General features: G+C 36.5%; 1 long non-coding RNA gene across 2 annotated transcripts in view; it reads left to right on the top strand.

Annotated features, from left to right (window-relative positions):
• The window catches only part of LOC107518054, a 467,892-nt gene that overhangs the window by 394,542 nt on the left and 46,768 nt on the right, over nucleotides 1-26,582 (top strand). For both annotated transcript variants that reach the window (XR_004955769.1, XR_001598721.2), the window contains 3 exons: nucleotides 857-9,348; nucleotides 9,882-10,722; nucleotides 11,258-12,608. This is a non-coding gene — a long non-coding RNA (uncharacterized LOC107518054). The remainder of the gene's footprint in view (nucleotides 1-856; nucleotides 9,349-9,881; nucleotides 10,723-11,257; nucleotides 12,609-26,582) is intronic.

Raw genomic sequence — 26,582 nt, forward strand, 5'->3', positions numbered from 1 at the left:
AAAGGGGGAAATAGATACATTGGTTCATTCTATTTTTTAAATACACTGTCCAATTTTAATTAATATGTCCTCTATTGTCTCTACTTCTTCTGTTGTAGCGCAGAAGCAGTTTAGATAGGACATAAACAGATGACTGTATTCCAGTGAAACTTTATTTACGCACTCAGCAGGCTGGATTGGGCCCACTAGTCATAGTTTGCCAACTCCCCATTTGACTTATTACTTCTGCCAGTAGCTCTTTTATTTTGACTTTTAAAGTCATGGATGTAAATATTAATGCTTCTAGAATGAGTAAAATTTAAGGTTATATCAAAGACAAACATGAATTCTTCAAAAGTTAGAAAAAGATTAATAATTTTAAGGTCTTTTTAATATTTGAAGCTACTGCTTGTACAATGTTAAGTTTCTTAAGGGGAGTGAGTAGATGATAATTCATCTTATGGTCTTACCCTGATGAAGGTACAGCCCTGGTTTATGGCAGAGGCATATTTTTAAACAAACGCATGCGTGATTAGGACCCTGTATGTCAACAGATAAGGTAATTCGATCATACCGTAGACAAAATAGCAGACCCAATTTTTAAGACTCTTACTTTTCTATGTTCTGTTATTTCAAAGGATCCCAAATCAGCCACAGTGATAGGGAATAAAGATAGGTTCCCCCGACAGTGGAGAAAGCGGCGTGCTTCCACGTGAGCCCCTGTTCTGAAATCAGCAAGTATGGATGGGTTTTTAGGGTGTGATTTTTTTCTCTAGAGCTTTAAATCTATCCTGTTAAAAACAAGAGGGCAGCCCTTTTAGCTGTGAATGTGGGCTGAGGAGAATGATGAATTTACTACTATTTTTTGATTCCTTAGATTTGAGGTTATCGTGGGCATCGTCTCCTGGGTGAAGCTTTGGAAGTGCTTGAGACGGGTAAGTGGCCATATGTCAGAAAAGGTGCTCTTGAAGTCACTTTAAAATGTCTATTCTGCAGAACTCTGTGTGACCAGTATAGATAGCAGTAGACTCGATTATAAAAGACCTGTAATTGCCTTCCACAGTCCCCGAGTATAGGTGTTGTAACTTAATATTTCTTGTTTCTTTTAAAATTAATTAGAAAAGTAGTAGTAATCATACTGAAATTTAAAGAGTTAAAAGGAACTCCCTCTCTTCCTCCTGCCCCTCCCTCCCCAATTCTACTCCCCTCCCCACATAGAACCATTAATAGATTGACCATTGTCTTTATACACTTTCTCCACACATATACTTGTCTGTGTGTGAAGCCTAACTGGGACCATATACATATATAGATATATATCTCTATATATCTATATCTATATCTAGTCTCTCTATATATACATATATGTGTGTGTATATATGTGTGTTTGTGTGTGTATATATAGAGAGAGATCCTTCCATGCTAGCAAAGGTAAATCTCTCTCATTCATTTAAAGTACTAATTATATAATCACTTTATACTTTTCTCCTTTTCTCCCTTTAAGCACTTTGTTGTACTTATAACAATACATCTTCCAAGGATGCTTCTATTAGTTAATTAAAGAGACAATTAAGGAGACAGATATTCATTTCCCATGATGGGGAAATGAAGATCTACTTTTATTAATCTAGGTTTACTTTTAGTTGGTTGACGGATGATTATTGATAGCCTTACAGAGTTTTACAGCACTTTGTATCCAAATGTATCCTTGGTTCTTATTGTGGCATAATTTTTGTATAACTGTGTGTTCATAATTATACAACCTTAAGGGCCCATGCATGCACAAACACATATACAGATTTATTTATTTCAGAGACAATTTAGATAACGAAGCTCAGAGTACAGATCATTATAACATGTGTCCGCCTTTTGTGACAATGGCATCCTAACAGGTGCAGTGTTCAGATGTTGACCTTTCTGAATATTCTACCATTCTACAGTAATTGTGACATGCCTTTAGCCATATTAACAAAGAGCATTTTCTATGTGCAGAAAATTTGGTACCTTACTATTCAGAGTCAGCTATTTTAAAAATTTCCAAATTCACTCTCAGCTCTATTCTCTGCAAGATTGTCCCATCTATCCCAACTGTGTCAAACTGTGACAAAAACAGAATAAAATAAGAATAGACTATACATGTCACTCATGTTGGCTGGGAGATAAGCTGAGAAAGCAAGAATTGGATGATGGAGGGATAAATGTACCATCGTTTGAAAAAGCAACGCTTTCTTCTCAAGCTGTATGTAACTCATCCATTGTGAACTAAGTAAGACTATTGCTAGTAATAATTATAATTTATAACACCTTAAATTTATCTAGTGCCATATAAGTTACAAAGTCTTCCTCAAATTTTAAATTATTTCATTTTTTGGCAGTCCCATCAATTAGTTAGGACAGAGCTTATGCTATTCTCCCCATTTCTCACCTCTGCAGTTACTTCCTGCTGTCCTTTCTGCATCTGGTGTATCAGATATGGAGAAGTAGAGAACTCCCAGCCTTGAGTGCCACCCAAAAGTCCTTATGTTTGGGCATCGCACTTGGTGATATGTTAGAATGTGGACATTTCTGCTGTAGCTAACATCCCCTCAGAGAGAATACAAATCACTAAAAAGCGCAGGTCAGATAACTTATAATTATTAAGGTGATGCCACTTTTTTGAAATAAGAGATGTGTAGCAGTATTAAAAATAGATAGCATGGATTAATCTCTAAAATTTATTCTCAGTTATATCATGGAGTCGTTTGGATTTCATCCATTTTTCTAGTAAATTAGCCATTGATAATTGTAATTATGACCCTTAGGTGCAATATGACAATGAAACGACTCCTGAATTATTAAGAAGTGTTCATTTATGTCTATTCTGTATGTAGTTTCAAGTATTTTACTGCATTATCATTCCTTGGAAATTGGTCACCTGTATATGATATATACATGAGATTAAATTTCAGTAATGGTAATATTTCTTTAGGAAAAAGTCCTCTTCTAAGCACTGAATAAACTGATTATATTTTACATGGATTTTTTCCCCCTAGATTTCTGTTTGGCGTTTATGGTCTTATTTGTTCATTAGCCATAGGTCATTATTTGAGAAAAATAATGCTGAGCATTCATATGATGCTTTATTGTAAATCAATGTTTCATTGTCATATATATTGTTCAGTTTATTATGTAAATCTCAAAAGACGTTATTGCCAGTGTTTTATAAAATAAGACTCAGGGAGCTATAAGTGGTTTGCTCAAAGTCTCATGGCTAAGATGTGGTAGAGAAGAAACCCAATTCCATCTGTCTATGTCAAGAACTTTTCTATCAAGCCACAGTCATCTCAGAAACTCGTCTCCCAGAATTTGTGTCATATTTCCGCTGGCCATGGGCCTCTTCACTGATAAGCCCGTCTGGTGGAGTTTCTTTCCAGAACTCATAGAGGAGCAAATATCAACCAACGAATGAGATTCAGAGAATGTGTTATAATCTTGATTATCAGTGAAAATGGATAATGTCCCTAATATTAGATTGCATTCCATCCCCTTGGAGAGGTGCATAGAATGCATCACTTTGTAGAGAGACGACTATATTTATCCTACAATACAGCCAAGACTGTGTTAGACCAGGAACCTTTGTAATAGCTTTTTACCATATATGAGAATAATAAGCTTTGAAAAGAAATGTAGGTGTAGGCATTCTCCATTTACCTTGGATACAAAACAGATTTTCTGCCTTTGATGAAAAGACCAGGCAGTGCCCATTCTAAGGAGAAAGTGTGAAATAAGAGAGAGCTCTGAAGACAAGGTTTTATCATCACCTCTTGCTTTTTTTTTTTATTCCATTCTAATCAGAAACCTGTTTTTAAGCAAGCTGCCCTGAAATTAATAAGTGACATAGAAAAGTTACTGCCTTGAATATGCTCATATGAAAAGGGGCACGAAAAGGTGAGAGAGACCTCTGAGGAATAAGGGCCTTTGCCATTAATAATTATCTGTAAGGAGCAAATAGTGCCTGGGAAGTCAGGCTAGAGTCACAGGAATAGAAATCAAAGACATTAAAGCAGGCTTCTGCTTTTACATGAGGTATTGCTGAAGCTGAATGCTAATCTCCAGCTAGAATAAAGCTGATAACAAAGCCATCCTGTATTCATCCATTCTGGAATATTAAAGAGAAATGACTTCTGTGTTTATTAAGCCCCTTATAATTATTTCTGACATGCCAAAAACACGGGGGATAGAGAGAATAGTAGAAGATTGAAGGGAACGTGTTTGTTTGTTTGTTTGTTTTAATTTGGTGTCAAGTCTTCAAAGAATCGAATAAGTGGCCCCAGAAATAATCATGCTTTAAGTATGACACTGCTGTTTAATAAAGCAACAGAGAAAATAGTGAAAGGAATTCTGTCAACATTCTATCTAGGACTAGTGTAATTTTGAACAATCAAACATAATGGCAAGATCAAGGCTGAAGTCATTCTACGCGATTTGTAATGCTGTGAAATCATAAAAAAGGGACTGAGAAATATGTGACGGTGGCATGGAGGCGAGGATGTGGGAAGCTCGAATTCCACTTCTATCCCCTCTGACCTCACTGAGAATGCAAATCGTTTGATGATGTCAAAATAGCTGAGGTGAAATAACCTAGTTTTCCTAAGAAAGGAATTTCCAGTTTCACCACAGAAAAAGATAAGTGTTGCATTTGGAACATCTGAGAGTATCTGAAGTATTGTCTCATTAAAATTTATGATCAGAATTAATTCATATTCATTTTATTAAGAACCGAGTCACCTGGGTTGAATTTGTGTGGGGAATCATAAAAAAGGATAATGAGAAATGACTGCAGGTCTGCAGAGTGGCCAGTGAGGACTACTCATAGATCTGATCTTTTTTTCTTTTTTTCTTTTTTTCTTAACTTTCCGTTTGGTGTTTGGAGATTATTTTGTGTTGGGGAATCAAGGTCATTTGTTGGCACTTGCACATGATGTGAAATAAGTGGAATCTTTTTTAAAATCACTCAGTTTAAAGGATTTAAACAGCCCTAAATGAGACCTAAACATGGGGCAATGAGAAAAATAAGGCTGCCACAAGAAAATAACATTGTCTCTGGTCAAGGATGGTTTTGTGCTGGCACTGTGCTCAATTGACTTAATGATATTCACAGATAGAAAGCCTGAGCATGGAATAACTTTCCCACAAAGTTGCTGAAATGCTACGTTTCTTTTGTTATAATGGCTCATCATCAGGTAATAAAACCAGATACTCTGTCCGGCTCCTCATCTCCCGTGTTCTCCACACCTCTTGGTTGCAAAATGCCAAGTACAGCAGCTCTTCGTGCCTCTATCATCTGGGGAGATAATTCCCAATTGAAGATGGTGACATCTCTTACCAGAAGAAGTCTTATGTGTTTCCTGGTCCTTTTATTTTCCTTCTAGTAATTGAATTGCCCTCAGATTTATTTTTTCTCTGTCTCTTCAACTACCTTCTTCTACCTCCAGGAGTTCTAATACTAGAACTGCACCTCACTCGATGATCCTTGAGGCAGATGAGTATTTCTGGGACACGCTGTGCTCATCTAGAGGAGCGGAGGCTAATTATTGCTAAAATCTCATTTCAGAATGAAAATCCGCTTGTTTGTGTGTTTATGAGTGTGTGCCTTCTGAATGTTGACGGTGGCAAGCTTTCACAGGTACAGATGTAGGACTAAAATCTAAACCTTCTGTGCTTTGCCTCACCAATCCGCTTTCTGTCTATTCTCTTTATACCAGATGAGGCTACACACTGACCCTTTTATTCAAAATGTTTATTCATGATTAAGGTGCTACTTTGTACGTCAATACTTCCTTCTCCTCAGGAGTGCCAAAGAATAGCCATCTCTGAGGCACTGGGACCAGCAATTGGTTCTTAAGCCCTGTGGCACCTGGACCACAAAAAGGCAGTTCAGAGTATCCTGGGAATATCCAGGCAAAAGTGTGAGCTTTACTCGAATAGCTTCTCCGAGGTTCTCCTGATGGGTCTCCAGGCTCTTCGCTTTCTCCTTGTGGAGTGTTCTTTTTAGAACTAAAAGGTAAAAAGGTTTCAATTTGTTCCTTTCTCTTTGTATAACAGTTACCAATAGCTCAGTGCAAGTGGGCATTCAGCGAGTCATTTTCTTTTAGTACTTGCATTACTTTCTCTTTACGATGGAAATTTCTATTTCAGGTTCCTAAACAGCCATTTCTAAGTCACTCATGTGGCCTCAAAGAGTTGAGACTTAAGCGTAAGCCAAAGCTTTTAGAAAATAAAGAGAAGGTAGCAAAGAAAGGAACAGACAAGCTGAATGCGTGGACAGTTTTACAACAGTTGAATTGCACAATCATTAAGATTGCATCCCTGCTGTCCAGGTCAATTTCACTGCAGTAACTGTGCAGAAATCTGGATTATGATATTTAAAGAAAACAATTAAGCAAGGGATTCTTTTATGTTACTTGAAACCTAACCTTATAGAAAAATCTACTCCTGGCTCTTGAGATGACTGTCTGACAACATTGTCAGCTCTGATGACTTTTTAGGTAGTTCTCACATATTCTTTGATTTGCCTGTGCTCTCACAAAATAAATTCAAATATATGTGGAGATATGTCACAGTGAATTGTTCAAGTCAAACTTTCCTTGGGCTGAAAGGATTTCCTGTGACCACAATCGATTTTCCTAAAATCTATATTAACATTTTCACACTCAAATGGCAAAACTTTTGATTGTTAATGTTTAGTTGCAGCTGGAGGCTAGTCTTACACACACTAAATATAATACTAACAACAGCATATATTTATTGAATGCTTGCCATGTGCCATGCACTGGGTTAAGCGTTTGAAATGGATTTGTTTATTTGATCCTCACAACCCTAAGTGGTAGTACGATTTTTCTTCTCATTGTATAGATGAGGAAACTGAGTCATAGAAATATTAAAATAACTGTCCTAAATTGTAAAAGGTGGCATCAGGATTTGACCTCCGGTGGCCTGATTCTCTGAGTTGACAGGAACATGCTCCACTCAGAGGCCCTATTTAATCATTTTTATTCTTACAGTTCTGTTCTTATTTGACGTTTTTCACATTCAGTGAATATCTTCCAAAACTGAAGTTTTGAACGAGTAAATAGTATCTTGAAACGATCGTCAGTGAGACTCAGTTTTGCTTCTGAGTGCATCTAACTGCCTGTTTTCTAATCCTAGCTCTACCACTTCCTAACCTTGTGATCTGGGGCAAGTTCCTGGCTGTCTCTATGACTCTGTTTCCTTATCTGTAAAAGAGAAATAGCAGTACTTGCCTTATAGGGTTGTCATAGAGATTAAATGAGTTCATGCATATAAAGAATTTAGAACAGCTCCTGACACATAGTAAGGGCCATAAGGGTATGGACCATAAGGGTGTTCCCTGAATCATCACCATCATCACCATCATCGTGAGGTACTCAAACATTATGTGGCAAACATAGACAGTGGTTTTATATTTAGACATTCTTAGGACTTCATATAGGAAGAGAAAATAATAGATTTCTTTTAGACGGACTTTGCTAAATAAAGCAATTCTCAGATCACCTAGATTTATTTTGATTTAAGAATTTGAGTGGTAATTTATAAGTTATTCAACTAATGTGCTGCCCTGACTCAGTCTCAAGGTGGAATTTTGCTCCCAGCAAAAGAAGATTTAGTCTCTAAATTGAACGGTTAGTAAATAGAAACAGATTGACCACTACCTGGAAAATCTGAAGACGAGAATGTCAAAGAATGGGAGATAACCCTGCCTGCAAAATCCAAGTGATTGATTAGGGAAACTGAGGTTTGGAGTTTGACGTAGCAAATTTATTTTAGATTGATATTGGTGAAGTGTAGCTCGTAATGCACAGTTCTGATAGATTCTGACACATTTAGGCATTCACCCCATCTTTCTGCACAGAGTTGGAATGGATGCCCTCTGACATCCTCTGAGGGTATCCATAGGGGTGAAAGAGACTTTCTTCCTTCAAGGCATTTTTGTCCAACTCTGCCAGCTCAGGATGAGGGAAGCCTGGCAGAGTTCCAGAGGTGATTAATGTTGTATCTATTATTTCACAGGGTTGAGTGTGTTTGGGTGGAAGAAGGGAGAAGCCTATAATTTCATAGCTGTTAGTAAAACATTTCTGCTAAACCTCTTTTTATTCTAAAATTTGGTGAAAGGATCTCAACATTCAAGATGATTTGAGGGTTTTGTACTGTCCCCAGAATAGAATGCACCCACAGTTGTTACTACATCTTGATGGTGCAAGTGGGAAGAATGTAAATATTTTCTCCAACATATTGATTATCATTTGACCCATATTTTTGTGTGAGATCGAAATCATCTTTTCAAATATTTGAACTCTGAGATTTTTTTTCTTCTGTAAATATAAAATCAGAATTGTAAGCTTAACTAAAACCAGTTAGGAAAGAGTATTGCATTTTAAAATTATGCCACCATGACTGGGGTTATGTTTGAGTTACCAACTATTTTAATACTCATATTCATTGTTGCCTGTAAAGCGTAAGCATCCTTGTTTTTATAGGTTCTTTGAATTATCTTCTAAATGACTACCATGTAAATAAATTAGAACAACAGTCATGCCATGCTTTTTTGTCGTCATGAGTCATTTTCATCAAATGCCTAGTTATTTCATTACACTTGTGTAATTAGGTGAAGATGCTCCACCCGAACATCCATGGGTCAGCTATGTGGACTCTAGCTGCCAAAGGCGCTTCTCCTTCTGAACAGAGCGCTTTGCTCAGCCAGTGTAGACATGGCCTGATAAACAATGGAACGTCTCTCTTGAGGGTTGGAGTTTGGATAGAGCTAAGTCTTTAACTTAAAAATGTGCGCACATTTGATGTGTGGTTAAAATGCCTGCATTTTAGTAAAACGGGAGTTTAAATTGACAGTAATGTGAAGAATAGCATAATTTATAATGAACTTGAAAGGCAGTAGCACTCACTGTTGCACAAGCTAATCAAGGGATGATCAAATCAAAGTTTTAACATGAGCTTAACTATCTGTGGCAGGGAGGTTGTTCTTGCAGGTTTCTATCTGTCAGGTCTTAACACTAAACCTGTCAGCATGCAACATGGCCTTGTCACTGTTAACCAAGATGTCACATATATTATGGGAAACAACCTGCTTTGTGTTTGCTTCTCTAGGATTTTACTAGGGAAAGCAAATGTAAAAGAAATGCTTTTAACGCTGCATTTTTATTTTGCAGATTCTCAGGCTGATGGAGTGAGTGACGGCATGGGTTGCCAACTGTAGTTACTCTACTCAGTACAGAATGCCTTTGGGGAACAGAATCGGGCATGCCCCAAAAAGTCTTCCCAGGGTGAAACAAATACCTTTGAGGTTTAAATCAGGTGTGTGAAAATTGCTAGAAATATGACTTTTTTCTTTTTTGCATTCATATTTATCAAGAAAAGTGGGAAGTTTGGTGGCTTTTGCCAACTCTGTTCTCCCAATTCTTTTAATGCTATAAAATACACCCAAGAGGTTAACCTACCATTTCTCCTAGGATTTGCTATCCTTTACTCCACTGCCTAGAAGAGTCCTCCAAAACTTTAGATTTTAAAGGCATGATCATGTTTTTTTCAGTCAAAAACAGTTTTGTTTTGGAGATATTTTTAAATTGGAAATTGAAGTTTGATAGGCTTTATTTACCATTTGTCAATTTCCTTAGAAAAATAAGTGCTATTTATGATATATGAGTTAGCTGCAAGATCCCAAAGAAAACTATGTTCAAATAATCTTTAAAAATATATATTCACCTTACCTTTTAAAAGTTGTTAAATAGCTCAGAAAAATCAAGCAAAGGTATCTTTTTTTAGAAAACGTAAATCACATTTCCTTATAGGATGACGTTGTGCTTAATAGCCTTTTTTAATTCATTCAGAAACTACACGATTTTTGTTGCCATATTTTGTTAGAAAGGAAGGAGAGGCTGTTTCTACAGGTGTCATAGAAAAATCAATACTGAGCCACGGCTTATTGCCTCCCATAGAACCATGGACTTGGCAGTGAAATTCTTCCAAAGGTGAGTAGGGGCATTGATTTTCCTTCTCGTGCCTAAAGAAATATGACACAGGAATGGAGGCTAAATTTAGACTTGGAAACAAGTCTGATTTGAAACTATGCCTTCAAAAAACTAGTGACAGTTTTTTTTCAAGTGAATAAATGAGGGAACTGAGAATTTGAGCATATAAATTTTTCTTATATATTTCTCTTAGGTTTACTTCATTATTCCTTTGGTACACTTTTGAAAAGAAATGGACTATTTGAGCAACGTTTTATATGTAATTTAGATCTAGTGATTTCCTTGTGGAATACTTGCATTATACAATATAAAACAGTTTCTTAAACTTTTAACCAAGAATGCAGTAGTCCTCCAGCTTTTAAGACACACCATATTATTTACACAATCATACTTAAAAAATAAGCCCGTCTCTAATATTCCTTTTTTAAACAGTATATGTTTCCAGCTAATTTGTGCCAGAATATTTAGACACATACTTGCTCATTTGTTTACTTATTTTACAGTTTCTTCTAGATTTTGCAAAGTCGAAAAGCTATGCATAACGCATTGGTTGTTTTACCGCACTGCTTAGCATTCCATCCATGCAGGCAGACGGTGTTCTTAGGTTTGGAAATATAAATCCCAGGAGGAGTAAGCTGAAGAACATTTTATGCATCACTCATTCTATTATGAGCCCTCTGCTGTTCCATCTCTCTACAAGGTAAGAGATTTATTGTGAGTTGGCGTCTGGCAATAGAAAATGACGTATGCTAATGGCTCTTACTTCAAAGTGTATGTTTTCGGAACTTATAATGGAGAGTATAGACATCGTTTTATAAGCAAAAGAATAATTGGAACAATTTAAGTTACTCACACACGCTCTAGCACATTCATCTGTCCCCAGGTAGCATTTGGTTGTTCTACCCTGGGACCCACATTCTATAGTATTGTCTTCCTCATGTGAACTGAGGTGGTAAATTGGTCATTTTTATAATGAATTTGAGCAGGCTATATGATTAAGGGAGATAATTCAGGTCTCTGTGTAGAAAATTACCACATTACCAGTTAGCAATGTCTGGGGATAGACGTAATTTGAGTTTTAATATTTTGTGGGATCAAAAATTGATAAGAAAGTTAAAATATAAAATGCTAGCAAGTTCATGGTAATGTATAGAATTACCTTAATACTATTTTTTCTTCTTGCTGGCCAATAGCAAATTCTTATTCTTTTTTTTTTCCTTTTCCTAAATTTCTAGACTGGCTGAAGCAACGGCAACAATTGTTTCTAATTTGTACTCTAATTTTGGATTATCTAGTTAATATCCTGACTCTGATTATCTTGAAAGACAATGTTCTATAATAAAGACTGTTAGAAGGCGGCTAATGCATTATTAATAAAATAACAGGGAAAATGCAACATTCTGGAGGTCCCACCTGATGGGGTAAGTTTTATCATGTCCCATAAGATGAGATTCCATTTGATTTTATTTATCATTATCCCAGCCCCAAGAAAGTTTTCATTTATCAATTTGACATAGAAACCTATAATATCAAGCTTCATATCCATTATCTAAACTGTGCTCAATTTGAGGCATGTAAAGCCAAGCTATTTAATGCATTTTATGTATGTATTCATTATATTATTTTTACTACCTTTCATCCTTTCCAGCTTAGCAAATTATGACTCATTAAGCATACAACATATTTAAGTAAAAAATAAATTATGTACATTATAATTTTTATAGTGGGGAAAGGCATACTGTTGCTAAGTTTTGATGAGTTTTAACTTTTGATATGTGAATTCTTAAGTGTGGGGCGGGGGGAAAGACCATGGCATACTTCGAAGTGTTCAAAAGTTAAAATGGGAAATAAAGATTTCGTGGTAAGTATCAGCCTTGTGTTTATTGTTGTAATAATATTTACATCGGCGTGAGAAGAAAAAAGTACAAAAGGCAATGAAGAGGTGATGGAGGAGCTGGACGTACAGGAAGTTGCAGGTACCTGCAGATACAGTCTGGGGATACTTAGATATCTAGCCCTCTTTATTTGGTACATATACTGTAATCAATCATAATGGTCAAGTGCTCTCTTCGTGGCCTAAAAATATTAGTGTTTTCAACATCGTTTGTGTTTATACCAAAATCTCCCACAATATATATATAAAATATATCTTATCCAAGTTTTAGTAACATGATAGGTGTTCTCTCTTCAGGTTAAGCACGTCATATGACTTTTTCTAAAATATTGCGAAGGTGAATATCTGTGAATAATTCGTGGTCTGTAAGATACGAATTTCTGAGGGGGAAAGTGGCAATGGAAACATAAGTATCTTCCGTGTGGAAATAGTGTCGGGTGCCGCACTTGGCCAGCACAGTGTCTTGGACTTGTCATCATTTTCGGTGCCTGCTTTGTTGTCATCGTTCAGGTTCTTTCTGGGTCCATCTCTCCTCTGTTTCCCTTTGACTTTCTATTGTATTCCAGTTGGCAGTTGAACAAAAACAGAGCAGGAAGATTTCCTGGCTACGTTTTCCCAGGGCCATCCACTGGGAGTTAAGCTGACTAACGCTGTGAAAGCCCAGCCCATTTCGATCACAGCAGGCATGGCAGGTAAAAGCATTTCTGTATTAAAGTGCTCACTTTACTTCTTCAGGTTCTTGGTCTAATTCCTCTTGTTTGCCAGTTGTGGGGTGAGGGGAGGAGAAATGAAAATAGGTTGGGGACCGAATGCCTGGGGTATTTAATCAAATGCCCAGTGATTCTTGATTACAGGATGCAGAAATTTCACTTTGGGGGATTAACTATGGTGGATTTCGTCAACCCGAATGCATGTCTCCTTCTACCCAGCATGTGATTGGGTCACTTCTTACCACTGCCTAAGTATAATGTGGTGGAAGAATTCCAAATGCTTTTAATAACTCCTGGGTTGGCAGAAACTGAATTTGCAAGGTGAAAATTCCCATTAAATATAGGTATTTGTGGAATTACTCATACATTACGTTTATGTGTTATTGTTTGCTTCCATTAATACAAGACATTGAGAATTGATTTTACTGTGTTCTGTTAATTTGATTACTGTTTCCTAAGTGGTAAATATAAACCCCCTTAAATAGTTTATGAAGCTCACTTAATCAAGCAAATTTTCTAAAACCCATCATGATATTGATCCTTGACCTTTTGACCTGTCACTTTGCCACGTCAGCTGCCTTTATTTCATGTTCTTGTGATACAAGCTTAGGGAACAGAAAGAGTGAGGAAAGCTGCCGGCAGCTGTGGAATTGTCTCCTGAAGGGAACTTCTTTGCAAATGGTAAAATTGGGATGAATAATATCAGCTTGCATTCATACTGAATATATTTTTAGGAAGCTTAAGAGGACTACACAAGAGTCACCTAGGAGGGAGAAATGTAATATACATTTAAGATGGGAAAACTGAATTGCTGAGACATGTCAGATTATTGTGGTAATACCATAGCTCATTTTATGAATAAATCTAAATATTCCTCAGCTAGTGCCTGCATGCCATTTATTGAAATAAATTTTACAGAGCCTCTCCTTCACTGGAGTTAGAGCGTTAATATTCACCATCTTACCCTGGAGTATAACCTTAGTTTGTTTTGTTTTATGTTCTATGACCATTCTATGAATATATTTAATCAGGCTATATCAAAAGTTAACAGAGGGTATAGTGGAAAAATAAAATAACTTTTTCTTTGATGTTTTAGCAAAAATAAAAATAAAAAATAAATAGGGAAATTATTCAAGGCTCTATGGTGCCTGTGCCATGGCTGTACCAGAAATCTTTTCAAGAGCGTGAGGTCCCTTCCGTTTTAGCCGTCAGACAAATTCATTAACGACTTTGGCCTCAATTTGACAAAGACAGTTTATTTATAAATGTCCCTTGGGGTCCATGGGGAATCTGTGATACACATTTATTTTCGAAAGGAAGGTTCAGGATCAATAAGTTCAAAATATTTCAGAGATACCATGTACTTCTCTGCTTGACTAACTCAGCCCTGCCATGAACATATCCAGATTCTTTCCGACGCTCGACACGGCTGACTCCACTGCACCTAAGTGTACTAAATGAAATGAAAAACATTGGGGCATAAAATGCCTTTCTTTTGTTTTTGGTTCCAATAATTGCATGAAATGTGAATCACAGCATAATAGTCACGGAGAGGAGACAGAGAAAAAGGCGATTACCCTCTAGCCGTGGTTCTTAGGGGCCCACTATGCTATCTGCTAATAAGCTAAAAGGAAGGCTGCCCCATTTTTCTCTGTAACATGACATAAAAAACAAACAGCAAAACAAAAACAAAAAACAGTTCCCTTAAACAGATTCATTTTAAAATAGGAAGGTCAATAGACCACTATCCAGGCACACACGTTTTCATAGGCATAGGCTTGGATAAATTTTTCAGGTAAGTAATAAAAATGATTGAAAGCGGGGAACAGTGACCCTCTAAGAGTCAGGGGCTGGGACAGGTGAGTGACCTTAAGCAGGTAGCAAAGCAAGTCCATTTTTAATTTGAAGCTATGGGTTTCAGCTTAGAAATTCAGTGGCATTTTACATCCTGTTCCATTATGTCTCATGATGGTTTTATTATGTAAAAAAAGAAAGGTTTAACTTCCTTACTTTTGAGTAAATCTACTGTGTGATGGAGTTGCCATGTTTGCTGTTTCTTGGCTTATTCGGAGAACATTTATTGAGCTTCTACTGTGTGGCAGGCACTATTTTCCCCGCCCCCCACAAATCCCTCACATATCCGCGGCATTCCTATTCAAGTTTGAAAAGCACAGAACAGAGATATACAAGTTTGGGAGACAGATGAATTGACAGTAGATAGGTAAATTGTAAATTACCATTATTGCTTGATACTCTGCACATTTTTCTGCCTGGGGATTTTATATGATTGTTGTCAGAATCTAGCAGAAAGCCTCCTCAAAGCTGTAAATTTTTGTTGAACTTAAAGCATTTCCTTCAAGCTTTCGTACACTTTCATTGTCGTTCCTATTTTTCATTTCTACTTTTGACAAATACTTTACCCTTAAAGTTTATATCCTTTTATTTTCCCTCTTTCTCTCCTTGTTTCCTGTCTTTTCTGAAGATGAACTGCTGCATTTTTTTCCTTCTTAGTCCAATTTTTGTGCATTTGGTTCATATTAAAGCAGGAGATTAAAAATTCTGGATAAGGAGCTCTGGCTTCTTTGCTATAAGTTCTAAAATATTGATGCGTGTGTTTGTGTTATAATAAATACTTTGAAGCTTAAGTTTAGTATGCAAGGTTAAACTGGAATTGGTTTGACTGGTTTGAATTCTTATTCTACCACTTTCTAGCTGTATAAAAATCAGTTTCTAAACCTGCTTCTGCAGTTAAGTGAGGAAAGTAACATACCTTCCCCGTTGGGTTACTGTAAAGATTAAATGCAAAAACGTGTATAAAGCTCAGTGCTTGGCATGTGGTAAGAGGTCAAACATGTCACCCATGGCCTTTAGTATTACTATTACTTATTGGGTATGTGCGCAGATACACACATACCTCATATACATAATTTTTCGCTATAATGCATTATTCAAAGAATGATGGATAATCTTAGGCAAAATCGTGAAAAGGCAACATCTGCCTTCACCATCGCCAGCTTTTATTGAGAAGGTACATTCTCTCCTCAGTCCCTTTTAATGCCCAGTGCCTTGCGTCTCTCCTTCCTTTTACTGGTAAAACCTCCTTTCAAGTACGGACCTGAAATTTATCCACACAAAGGTCTAGATGACTGGGCACATTTGAGGTGTTGCCCTTGTAAAGGTCACTGACCTCTTATCAAAGATCAAACGCCAGGCTGATTAGATTGCAGGCATCCAGCAGTGGTTAACTAGGCCAAGTGGTGAGGTTAGTTCTGCTGCCGAAGGTGCCTGCTGGGGCCCTCCGGGGGGTTGTCTGACATCCTCAAAGGCTGCCTCTCTCTCTCTAAGCCTGGGGCCATTTAGAAATGTCTGTCAGCTTTTCCATTTTTTTTTTCATTTGGGTCTGTGAGATTTTGAATCTAGTTATGCCTTCGACCACAAGCTGTAGTCCTTTGAACATTTTTTCCTAATACTCTTCTTTATTTTGGGATATACATCCATTTTTTTTTTCTACCCACATCTCATCCATATATTCATTCTTGGTTGCCCATTGTATTTCTTTCACAAAGGCCTGTATTCATGATTTAAAGTTTTTCACATATTAAACTGTTATGCTGAGATATTCTCTTGACACGGTCTTCCTTTTTTATGTAACTCTACTTCACCTGTATTTTCTGTGCATAGACTTGAGGGTTTGAAGGACTGGGTCCAAGTCGAAGATATGCCTTCGCCAGCAACGTATCTTTGGAAAACCACTTAATTTCTCGACCTGGGTTTGTCAATGGCATAGAAATAAAGGGATCTATTTGCCATGGTGTTGTAAGAATCAAATCAGGGCGTTTTGTACACTCGAAAGTGATTCGAAGCTTTTTGGTCTTTTGATCCATCATAACTACCCCTCAAGCAATTTTTTTTTTAAGGGAGGGCATGAAAAGATACATTATGTTTAGTAGTTTGTCAAAGAAGACATGGGATTATCTCTCTTTGACATTTTCTCTCATTACCTGAAATAGCTATTGTGTGCATTCTTATGATATCGCTGTCAGTTGCCTCTGTCAGCATGATATCATTTGATGCAGAGACAGCCCAGAGGAGAATATTCTCAGATGAAAATCTAAGAGGAGAAATGTTCACATAGGGGCCCTTATGGATGGGCTAGATCCACAAATGATTTCTCAAAGGTTGCATATCATTATGTAGAGCACTTGTATGTGGGATGGGCAGACTGAGCTGCCCCCAGGTCACTCAGAAGTTTGGAGTAGGACAATTAAGCATAACATTTTCAAGATCTTCCACACAAGTGAGGAAAATAAAATAAAATAAAATAAAAGCTAATATTTTTCATGTACGTACTACAGCAAGGCACTTTCAATAATAATGGCTACTAACTTTGGGATTTTGCTAGACACCAAATAGACATTGAGCTGCAGACTTTACCCAGTCATCTAAACCATACAACAACTTTCTAACACTTCATTATTATATCCATTGCACAGGTGGGGAAACTGAGGACTCTGTCACCAAAGCCAATGGGTTTTTTTTTTTTTTTTGGATTTCCCAAGGATCCTGAGATACAGATAGTCTTATATGCATTTTTCAGATGAGGCAATGGGACACAGGAGCTTTTAGTAACTTGTCCCCATAGCTCTATGTGGAATAGCTGGAACCCCGTGCAGGTCGGGCTTGACTTTGCCCAGGAGGCCACGCTGCTTTTCTAAGTGCTCTAATTCTCAAAAAGGACCCCCCCACACACCCTCATTTACAATCTGTTGTGGGTTGATATTTTTGTAAAATAGAATAAAATTGAATTACTGGAAAAATAAAATTTGAAAAGACGTCCAAAATACAAACTCAATTCTTTATATTAGATTCAACAAACATAAAATTACTCTGTCACATTGCTGTAGACTCTTTTGAATACTTACTCACAATTTCTGGCTTTTTTTCTCCTAAAACACTAACAAAACCGCTTGCACCAGCTCCAATGCACAGCCAATGCTTTGATGAATACTGCTATAGACCTCATAATATGAAGATAAAGCAGTTTCTTCACTCATTAACAGAAGTCTTATAGCCATAGATTTAATTCAGTATTTACCAGTAAGGGCTTGAATAATACCAGGTTGGAAATATACTAAAATACAATTAAATATTAAAAGTCATGGCCTCTATTTTGTGTGTGTGTGTGTGTGTGTGTGTGTGTGTGTTTTCTTATCTCACCAGAGTTAAATAGAATGTCTTAATACCAACAGGAATTAAATTAGTTTTTATAGACTATGTCTATTATTTGAAGTCCTATCCTCTCATAACCTAAATAACCAAGAAATGTAGACCATTGTAAATTACCTTATTTGATATAAGAGAGATACCACTATATTCCAAGTATATCTCTCTCTCTCCAGAAGACAGGCTTATTGTTGTGTTGATTAATATTCTCTCCTGCTGTATCCTAGTAGGCTAAAGAAATGAAAAGAAACATGATAACAAACCAGCGAAGAAAATATTTCTGGTTAGTTTCCACAGTGACTATAGAAATGCTTGTCACCTGCTTCCTCTTGCTGGGCAGAGCAAGTTAGCTTAGTGACGGTCCCTTTTTCAATACTTCTGAAAGCAAATCTTAAAATAGAATGTCCACGGAAAATAGAAAACATGTGTTCCCCAGAGAAGAACAGGGTCTGTGGCAGGTGCCTGTCTCCGTATCCATCTGTAGAAGTGTCTGCAGGAAATAAATGAGAGGAAGAAAGCTTACACAGAAAATGTCAGAGTTACTATTTTTGATATTTATTTAGCAACATCATACCCAGATTTCAAGACAAAACTTCGTTTTTGCCCGATTCCTGGCTCAGCCCTCCAAACACATCACTGCCGTTTGGAATGCTGTATTTACATGGCTCTCGTGTCAGTTATAGCTAATTTTAATTGGGCTTTAATTTCAAGGAGGAGGTGCTAGATCAGAGGGTCTGTTTGGATCACCAGCGTTATATTAATGTGGAACTTACTCTGCATTCAGTAGAGGTAAAAATAATGGTAGAAAATGCACAGCATTCACGTTCGTTCTTATAATGAAGCCCTTTGCTCACCATTACATTGGCGACCTTGGTGCCCTAAAATTCATGTGACTCTCCATTTTTGTTCTTGAGCAATGCCCTCCCTTATTCACATGTCATGAAATCATTCATGCACTGGTCATTTATTTATGGAGTGCTAGATCTTGGAGAAACAATTGTGGCAGCTTTGGTTTCACCTTCAAAGAGTTTCCAACCTGAATGGGGAGGTACAGGGTTAGAGATAGAGATTTAGAGCATTGTAGCACTTGCCATAATAAACAAAGTGACTGCTGGCCTGTGAATGTAGAGGAAGTGACAAACTTGGGCTGTGGAGTCAGGAAGGGCTTCACAAAATAGGTGACATGCAACCTAGATCTGGAAAAATAAATAAGAGTTTTAAACTTAGTAATGGTGAATACTCGTATCAATATTTTGTACAGTGTGACTTCACTCATGACCTGTTTTCTTGGGATCCTTATTTTGTCTGTTAGTGGAAAAACTGTGTTTGTAGAATATTTCATATTGTTTCTCTGCTTCACCTCATCATGTTTCTTATGTCTGGACAATAGCTAAAAGTCAGAGCTGTTAAAAGCAAAATTTTATTGGTGTTGTCAATATCTCCCTACTGACCATTTTTCCCATATTGATTTCCAGAAGTTCCTTCTAGTTTCAAAAACTCAATATCTACTGATTTTTATTTCTTTCTTTTCCTGTGATAAAATCCATCAGTAGTTGATGAGCTCTTAACTATTAAATAAAACTTTAACCTTGCCCTCAAGAATGCAAGACAAGACATACCTAAGATAGCATTTAATTTAAAACAACAAGCTTGTACTTACTCAGTTTTAGCCATGGGACTCATGACAAAATGAAGGCTTTTGTTTTTTAAAAAAATGAAAATGAGTAAGTAATCTGTAGAGAGATTAGTGGATGTTTTAAAAACCCTATTTAGAATTCCAGGGGGAAAGTGTGCTTATAAAAAAATAAATAATCGCTTTAAAGAATAAAGGCTGTAAGCATTCACTCCTCACCGGCAAACTGGACAAGGCCAACAAAGAAAAAAGAATATTGAACAATGGGGAAAATTGCTCAAGTGAGCCAAATAGGCTGTCTAACCATACTTGGCTGCCAACTAGACATTGGGTGGGGCCGTACAGAATTTATGGGTCATCGATAAGGAGTGCCAAACTATAGTACATGTCAGCTAGAGTGTGAAGGTAGCACGTTTCCATACATGTCAAAAAAGTAGCAAGAGTAAATCCCAGTGTCCTATTTTTATATAGACATACACTCTCCCTGGCCAGAAGAATCCTGCAGTTCTGAATCAAAACATCTGAACATCTGAAGAAGTTGACAGTAAGTGCTCATGAAGTGTCAGTCACTGTTCACTTAAGATAGACTGATACAGTTATAACTCTGTTTTTAAAAACAAAACCAAAAACTTGGCATCATGCCTTTACCTGTGCATCACAGTTCTTCTAGGGATCAGAGACACTGCCGTGAGTGAGAAACACCTATTTCCTGTTCTGTAGCACTGGAGGCCCAGACAAGGAGACAGATGTTCATCTAATGTTAAGTATGTGACAACAGGGGTGAACAATGGTTGTCACTAACAAGATCTAGCTAGGTCTTGGGGTGTGTCTGAGAAAATTTCTCTGGGAAGTGAGATTTTAATTGGGGACCGAAGGATCACTTGAAGCTGGTCAGGAGAGAGTAGAGGCTGAGATCAGACAGAGTTTGGAGTCCAGAGATAGGACGGAGTGGGAGAAAATGTTGAACAGATGTGAGAGATAGGATTTGGATATCATAATAGGGTACACCTGTTGACTAATCCCATAATATAACAGTCGGAGTATATAGCCACGGGAGCTCAGAGGAGTGAGAAGACTAGGCACCAGGAGACAGAAGACCTAAGACCTAGTGCCAACTCAGACACATTCCAGAGGTCAGCTTGTGTGTGTGTGTCTTGTGGTTTGTCACTTCTTTTCTGACTTCTGTAAAATCATAGAAATGATATATACTTAGGGTGACTGTGTGGATTGTATTAAGTATGAAAGTTCTCAGTAAGCAATAAAGTATATAGGAAGATAGGTTTTGTTTATTAGTGCTTTACGTGGCTAGATATCGTATTTGGGAAAAATCTCAAAATATAAATCTGTTTTGGAAAATTTATATCTGAGATGGTGAACTCAAATGAGCCAGTCAGGTCACCTTAATAGTGAAGGGGGCTCAATCAAAGCAGTGATATAGAATAGCGGGGACTGTGACAAACTGGAGAAGGCATGTTCCGGCTGAAAATCAAGACAATATGTTGCTATATAAGAATATTGATATAGTAATGCCAGCTCTTCTAATATTAGCTTCTAAATTTTTAAAGATCTCATTTTATACAGATGTTTATGTGAAACTAGTTGATGACTAGTTCCAACGTTCAACAACGACACCATGGGTCAATGTAAAACAATCCCCCCCACACACACACACACATACACAAAACACACATGAACTTTCTGTGAATTCTGACATGGGGATTGTGGAGTCAGGTTCAGATGAATCATGGAGAGTACATGTGTCCCTAATCATTTGAAATTAATGTCAATGTCATATAAGCAAGCCATATTCTTTAGTGCACAACGATGATACTAGGCTAGACTATTGAATGATGTAAACAGCAGCCTTTATGTTCCTTGTCACTAGACTAATAAGATATTAGTTTATTTTCTTCCCCTTTGTAAAATGCATTGTTTTATAGAAGTCATATTTGCTGACTTCTACATTGAATATGCCACTCCCTTGCTCAAGAATGCCAGGTAGCTCCCATCACATAGATCAAACATAAAATCTGAGCCTCCTTGTTTTGTCTTCCTCTTCATTCATCTCACCTGATTCCTTCTCTGTTCTGCTCTTTATTCTCTGTATCTTACTAAGAGCTAGCTTTTTTTCCATGTAAATTGAGCCTTCTGAACCCATTTTGTTAACTGTCAATGCTCAGGTCTTTAAAACTAGATACAAAATTGTATAGCTTGTAGTTATTTTTAATGGACTTCCAGAAATTTTCTTGAGCCAAGCAAGAAATGTAGATCTTGTTAATTGTCTATTGTTATGACTGTCTTATTAAACTATGTTAAATCTCAAGCCAACTGAAAATAGATGTAAATACCTGATAATGAATGCACAGACACACACGGTTTAATGACTAGGTTTAATCCAAACTTTAATGACTATGTTTTCTAAAATATACTCACTTTATGTTAGCATTTTCATTGAAATAAAATATTGTCCTAAAAGAACAATTAGCACAATAACCTGAATGTTTAAGGAATGTGATTTCCTAAAACTTCACCTTTTACCATTGACTTTTGTATTACCAATAAAGGGGGACTCTGGGGATTGTATATTTTTAGAAACATGACAAAAAAGAAATTTTTAGAAAAAAATTACTTTTTTAAAAAGGGTCATATTTATTTCTATATTTATTTTCATCATGTCTTGATATTCTAATACAGATGGTTTTAGACCTCAATTTGTTTTATATCCAGGATATGAGGACAGGAAAAAATGAGTGATTTCACCACTGACTATACTTAGTTCTATCTGTTGGAAACATGGAAAATGAGGCTCAGACTTACTCTCTCTGATTAGAGAAGGAAATGGAAAAGGAGGTAATAGAAGAAGGATTACCTTCCTGAAACCCTTGGTCACCCCTGTTTGAGAGCCTCTCATTTTAATCTTCATGTTATGTTCCCTTTTTTTTGCTTTGGTGTTATTGGGTTGTCAAAGATTTTAATTGGAAAATACCAGGTTCTCATTTTATCTCTGAGACTGATACTTTAAAATAGGTGAAATTTAATTGTCAGGTGTGTGCAAATTATTTAGAAGTGTCTAAAGTAAAATCGATGTAATGGTTTCCCTTAAAGTACTCACAAAGCGATTAGAAAAATATTAATACTTAACTCCTATTATTATGCTTACAGAATTTACAAGTGAGAATAGAAACAGTTCTGAGTTAAGAATATAACTTAGTAATCAGGTAATCAGTGATGAATGCAAATCTTCTTAAATGAATGCTCACAAAGAATGGGTTTTCACAAAAGTTTAAACAAAAATTGACAGCTGCATAGGGCTGTGTTTAGATTTCTTCTCCCGTAGTATAGCAGATGCTTAGATGTGACAATAAAGACTGAAAAGGTTTGCAGTGAAAACTGAGAGTAACACTTGTCTACTGCAGTAATGAATACTTCAGTCTTCTTACTGTGCATTGCAAGTGGTTTCTTTCATGAAAACCATAAATATACAAGGTGACAATAGCATGTATTACTAGCTCTGTCATTCTTATTCATTAACGAACAAGATGTACATAGTAGCTGGTGCATATTGATAATGGGGTGGATAATGCACAGGTGGCTTCTGTTTCATTAAGATCAGCTTTATTTTTATTTTCCTAGAGCTTTCAGTATAATCCAAAGAACATTTTTTGCAGACGGATTTAAGTTTATCGGTGCATGAAAGAGTATTTAAAATAAATTTAAGAAAATTTTCGCTAATAGTTCTTATTGCAAAAAAAAAATATGTTAAAATTTGATTTGTATATTTTTGAATAGAATGGAAAGAAAATATAGTCAGATAAGCAGTTTATTTTCTTATATACTGCCAAGAGGATAAATGCACAATAAATTTAATACATAAAAGTGTGAGCCATTTAAAATAATTATTGACTTCTGTATACGTGAAGTCATATTACTGAAAAGCCATTTATTTTAATAAAAGTAGCTATTATATAGACACTTTTATATATCTATTATATATATATAATTATAGCTATTATAAGTGTATTTAGTAGTACATTATATTCAAGGAATCAGAGAAAATTTGCTTGGTTTCAGTAACTCCATGGGGTAGCTAGGAAAAGTTTCACCTAAAAAGATGACATTTAAGCTGATTATTTAAGAATGTAGAATGAAGACATAGGGGGAAATCATTCTAGGCAGAGGAAATAACACCTGCAAAGGTACCCCACAATCATGATGGGAATTTCAACATGGCAGAGCTCTTAGTATATGTACATGTGAAGGAAGAAAGGTAAACAATGAATTAGATCTGATAATGCCAGAGGACAATGAGCTTAGAATGCAAAGAAAAGGAATCTGAATTCTTGATCTTGCAGAAAATAGCCAACCACGCTATATGATTGCATTTTTATCTTTTAGACAGGCTTTGTGAGTTGAAATGTTTAGTTGTGGTTATTATTTTTTTATGGTGGCTAACTCTGCCAACCATGGAAAAAAATATGCATACTGGCTATAAGGAGAAACAAGAGGAGAAAGATGAGTAAGATTTTATCATTTTCTAGCCCTCTGAAGTAGTGAGTTGCTTTTAGGCATAGTGATGACAATGAAGAAAATCAGCTAAATTCACTGAACTTTTCTGAGTTACTGTTGACAAATGCTAGTGACAAATTGAATGTGATGAAACAGGGAGAGGGAAGAGTTAAGGGCGGCACTGAATTTCCTAGTTTAGAGGACTGCACTGGATGCTGATGCCATTATGATTAATACTGGGAGTAGGGTAATTTACTGGGGACGAAGAGGGAAATAAATACAAAGTTTGAAATCTTTGAAAGAAATCTTAGTAGGGAACTCTAGAGATTAGTGATGTAGGTATGAAACTCAAAAGGGTTGTGACTGTTTCGTTCTTAGTCGTACCTGTTGATTCAGGTGAATGAGCGTTGAATGGAGGAGGTAGTATTTATGGAGCAGGTGAACACCGTCTCAACCCTGTATCTAGGAGAATGAATGAAAGCATAGAAGAGGACCACAGATGGAAACTTGGAAAACTAGCTCACATTTAAAGGATGAGCATAATGGAAGAGTCGAAGGGGAGAGACTGAAGCAAGGGAGACTTAAGGAAGAGTGACGCCATTAAAAACCAAGGCAAAAATGGATTTTGAGCAGAAGGGAGTACTATTGGTTTTGAATTTTACTAAGCTACCAAGTGGTATAAAGATTTATGTACCAGCCTTTGGTCAGAGATAGGGAAGTGTATGGTCATCTCAGAAATATTGAATTATTGATGATGTGAACCACATTAAAATGAATGGAATAATGAATATGACTTGAGGAAGATGAGTCAGTAGTAGTAGGTGGGCTGTATTTTCTACACATTTGGTGTTGAAGGAAAGGAGGGGAATTGAATGGTAGCTATAAGCAGTGGTGGGATAGAAGGAAAGCTTTTGAGAAAGTGAAAAGGTTGAGCACGTTTGCAGGGAAAGATATTTCTAAAGAAAGAGAGAAACAGATTACTAATGGAGTAACTCTTTGTGAAGGTAGACACAATCTACCTGGAAGAAAGACCTGGGGAAGAAAAATGTATACCTTTCTCCTCCAAGAGAGGAGCAAAGAAGCTAACAGTAATTGTCAACTAGTAAAATGAAGAGATTTCCACTTTGGGGGCTCTTTTATTCTTAAGGAAGAAAGAAGCAAGATACTCAACTGAGAGCTGACAAAAGAAGAGTAGTAAAGATTTGTAACAACTGCCTTGAGGACTAGGATAGGAAGATAAGTGCAAGGGAAGGACTTTCTAAAGTCATTCTTCTGTAATGGCATCAGTCTGGCCAGTGGTGTAAGTTTTTTCAGCATCATTGGATAGCTTCGAAGCAGGAATAGAGATCTATTAGTTAAATTACCCAGAATTAGAAATTGATCCAAGGCTATGACAGAGGACGGTCGGGAAAAATATAAGAGTCTGAACGTGGTAATGTAGTGATATAGGGTGGCAGAAACTAAATAATCAAGACATAACATTGCTTCTACTTTTTACTATAATCTTGGAGATTTCCGTAGAAAGGCTTTATTCTAAGTCAACTTTAAAAGAAGACAAATATTTAGACAGACATCAGCTACTCCTTACTGAATTCTTCATTGTGTAAGGCAGCATAAGTAAAGGAAAGCTACACTCATTGGTGTAATTTTCTTGAGTTTTTGTAGTAAAATGAATTCTCAGAAAGTTCATCCTTTGAATAAGATTTTAACTAGGAGACCATCATTACCTTGTCTCAACAGCTATCTTTGTAATTGCCTGAATTCTCACTTGTATTCTAGTTAGTGAGGAATAATAAAGATAGACCTTTGAGAAGGGGTAATTATAAATTTGTTTATAAAGACTTCATTGTAAGATCTCTAAGTCAAACCTTTAATTTACTGTCACAGAAATTTGTTGAAATCTGCCTTCAAGTGTAAAAAGCTTTTTCATTATTACGTTTTCTGAGGTGTGACATAGTAGACTATATATTGAACTTGCTGGCCTGGTTCTGCTCTCAACCACTTAAATCTAAATATGTCACTTTATATCTTAGGGCTTCAACATAATCAGTGTAAAAATCACTGTACTTTCCTCTAAGGTTCAGGCTGAGAGCTTGCCATGCGGGAGAAATCACCTTATAATAAAATTCTCTTAAATGGACAATTAAGACGGTTCTACCATCTCTGGTTTCCTTTCCCTCCCTTTTACTGCTACCACCACCTATACCAAATGAGGTTAGAATTTTCTGGAAACAAATATATTCACGTTTCCAGGTACCAGTGACATCTGTGAACTTAAATGATCTCTGTATTGCTATTTTACTCCACTGTGTTGAAATTTTATGTTCACGTTTGTATCTTACCCCCTAGACTGTACCTACCTGTAGAAAATGAATTGTTCCTTATTTCTTTAAATCCCCATGATGTAATATAGTGTTTGATACATAGCAGATGATCAGTAAAGTTTTGTTGAGTAATCTAATTAAGGAATAGATCAGTTAACATAAGCACGATTACATTCTGAGACTTAAAATGGAGGAAACAAACATGTTTACGGAAGATGTAGTGATCTGCCATGTTAGGTTGAGAGAAATATATTCAACTATCTCGATCTG

Source organism: Rousettus aegyptiacus, unplaced genomic scaffold (genome assembly GCF_014176215.1).
Source record: "Rousettus aegyptiacus isolate mRouAeg1 unplaced genomic scaffold, mRouAeg1.p scaffold_m13_p_2, whole genome shotgun sequence".
Lineage (NCBI taxonomy): Eukaryota > Metazoa > Chordata > Mammalia > Chiroptera > Pteropodidae > Rousettus > Rousettus aegyptiacus.